This window comes from Gekko japonicus, unplaced genomic scaffold, assembly GCF_001447785.1.
Source record: "Gekko japonicus isolate JY-2015 unplaced genomic scaffold, Gekko_japonicus_V1.1 scaffold590, whole genome shotgun sequence".
NCBI classification, from domain to species: domain Eukaryota; kingdom Metazoa; phylum Chordata; class Lepidosauria; order Squamata; family Gekkonidae; genus Gekko; species Gekko japonicus.
Genome location: NW_015161968.1, coordinates 809,460 through 812,900, shown reverse-complemented (window position 1 = coordinate 812,900; position 3,441 = coordinate 809,460).

Here is a 3,441-nt window from a genome sequence, read left to right as displayed (position 1 = left end):
GAAGTCGGAGAGTGATTCAGCAAGAATGCGGTTTATTCTTCAGCTCTGTTACTTCTCCGAACTCGGTACAACGATCGCCAGCCAGGACCATCATTCGAACCAACCATCAGCAATAAATACACTGGCTGCTCTATATTTAAGCACTCCCGGCTAACGTAGCCACACCCACTGTACAATCAGGCAACCTATGAGGTTGAAGTAATAACGACCAATCACAAGCGATCCCGCTCTGCACGGTGATTGGCAGACACTTTCTGGGCTAGGGCTCCTATTGGTTACATTAGGATCCTAGCCCAGGATGAAGCTCAACATGGCATCTCAATCAGGCGATTCACACATCAGTATTTACATTCAAATCTCAATGTCACAGTTCACATAGCAGTTATATACAATGCAATACATAACAGTTAATGTATGGGAAAGCTTGCATTAGTGAGGTGCAAATAGAGAATTGCGGACTAGGTGTGAGCGGAATTTGTGGCAATAACCGCAAAGAGAGCAACACAGAGGTTCTCGGGTGTCAGCTTCTTGCCCTGCTCCTGGAGCAGCCTCTGCGCATTGCAGGTCACTCGCTTCACGGCACCCCAAGTCACCGGGGGGCTTGTGTAGTCCTCAGCCGCGGCTACTGGGCGGTTTCAGTCAGGCTGACGCTCTGGAGTTCTGGAACCGGATTCAGCCCCCTGTTATGGGATAGACATCTGGGTCCGGTAGCTCAGTTGGCTGCGAGGTGGGGCGGCCAGTCGCCCACCGCTGCCTCAACTGGTCCACATGTCGCCTCCATTTGCGCCCGTCCGCAAGCTGGACTACGTACATGCGTGAACCCACTACCTCGGTAACTGTGGCTGGAAGCCACGAATGTCCCCCTGCATAGTTCTTTGCAAAGACCGTGTCCCCACATTCGTATGTGCGGACCTTAGTGGAAACACTCTGTTGCTGGGGCCTCAGATCGTTTAAGTCTGGATGTAAGCGATCCAGCAAAGACGCTAGGCGTCGCCCCATCAATAGCTCGGCCGGGCTGCGGCCTGTGGCAGAGCACGGCGTTACGTGTTGCCGTAGAAGGAATGACGCTAGTTTCACTCCCCAATCCCCGGATGTCAGCTTGGCAAGCGCTTCTTTGGTCGTGCGGACCATTCGCTCTGCCTGCCCGTTCGATGCTGGGTGGAACGGGGCAGACGTAATTTGCCTGATGCCATTGTTAGCTAGGAATTGGGTGAATTCTTGCGACACGAACTGAGCGCCGTTATCGCTTACCAGGACATCAGGCAACCCATGCGTGGCAATTAAGCGGCGCAACACATTTATAACAGCAGTGGAAGTGGTGGTAGACATTGGCGCCACTTCCAACCATTTCGAAAAAGAGTCCACCACAATCAAAAACATTTGCCCCTGTCCTGGCCCCGCCAGATCTATGTGCAGCCTCGACCAAGGCTTTCCCGCCGATTCCCATTTCTGTGGGAAGGCGGTTGGCGGTTCGGGTCTCGCCTGCTGGCATGGCGTACACCCCCGTACCCACTCTTCAATGTCAGCATCCATCCCAGGCCACCATACATATCCCCGGGCCAGAGCCTTCATATGCACCATGCCGGGATGGCCCTCGTGTAGTGATTTCAGCACTTTTTCGCGCCAGCGTTGCGGTACAATCACTCTGTTCCCCCACAGCAAACAGCCCTTTGATACCGACATTTCGCTTTCCCGCGTTTTGTACGGTTTGAACTCCGGCTCCAACGTTCCTGCCGGCCACCCCCTCCACACCCAGTTAATAACACGACTGAGCACAGAGTCTTTTGCTGTCGCAGCAGCAATGTCCTTAGCAGACACAGGTGCCTCCGGCAGTTCCTCGATAGCTAGAATGGAGCAAGTAGGAGCAGGGTCCAAGTCCTGGCCGGGCAGAGGGCAGCGGCTGAGCGCATCAGCGTGTCCAATGGCCTTACCCGGCCTGTGCTCCAGGTCGAACTCGTAGGCTGAGAGGAACAAAGCCCACCGCAACATGCGTGCGGACATAACATCAGGGAGTTGCCGGTCCTGGGCAAAAATCCCTAGCAGGGGCTTGTGGTCTGTCACCAGTATGAATCTCCGTCCAAACAAAAAGTCATGAAACTTCTTAACAGCGGAAACTAGCGCCAAAGCCTCTTTGTCAATCTGCGCGTAGTTTCTTTCCGCTGCTGTTAGCGACTTGGAATAAAAGGCGATAGGGGCTTCCCGCCCGTCGGGCATTACGTGGCTCAGCACAGCTCCCACCCCAAATGGGGACGCATCAGCAGCTAACACAAGCAGTTTGTCCTCATCATAATGTGTTAACACTGCATCAGACGACAACAATTTTTTCACCCCATCGAATGCCCGCTCATGCTCTGGACCCCACCTCCATTTTGTGTCTTTATGCAGCAGGTTGTGCAATGGGGCCGCAATCGACGCCTTGTGGGGCAAGAAGGCGTGATAAAAATTAAGGAGTCCTAGGAAGGACTGTAACTCCTTCTTCCCTTGTGGCCGTGGGGCATTCTGGATTGCGGAGACCTTATCGTTAGTAGGATGGACCCCAAACTCATCCACCCGGAACCCCAAGAACTCCACACTCGGGACTCCCACCAGGCACTTCGACTTTTTTACCTTCAGGCCCGCATCAGAAAAACGTTTGAGCACCTCCCGCACTCGGCACAGCAGCTCGTCATCAGATTTGCCCGCTATTAAGACATCGTCAAAATAGGGCACCGTGCCCGGCACCCCCCTCAACAACCCCTCCATGAGGCTCTGAAAAATCCCCGGCGCAACATTCACTCCGAATTGGAGTCGATTTACTCTAAACGCCCCCCTATGCGTTACGATGGTCTGGGCGTCAGCCGCCTCTTTGGTCACGGGGAGTTGTTGGTACGCTTGGGCCAGGTCGAGTTTGGCGAATACCTTCCCTCCTCCCAGTGATGCCAGTACGTGGCTAATGACTGGTACAGGGTACGAATGCTGCTGCAAGGCTTTGTTAATCGTGCACTTGTAGTCAGCGCAAATTCGTATTGACCCATCGGGTTTAATTGGAGTAACAATGGGGGTTTCCCATTTACTACAAGGAACTGGTTCCAACACCCCTTGTTCAAGTAGCTTATCGAGTTCAGCCTCGATCTTTGCCTTGAACGGAATGGGCACTTTCCTGTATTTTAGGCGTATAGGGCGTATAGCAGGATCCAACTCAAAAGACACTGGGGGACCATTATACTTTCCCAATCCGCCCCCAAACACTTCAGGAAATTCAGCATATAATACAGCCCATTTATTTTCCACAACGTTATTAACTCCCACAACAGCAATACCCAGAGGCTCAAACCAGTCCAACCCGAGCAGGTTGGTACGGTTTCCCTCAGCGATCAAACATGAAAGCACAGCACCTTTCCCTTTGAAATTAACTGTAAACGTATCCCTCCCCGCCAGAGGAATTCGATTTCCCTGAAAATC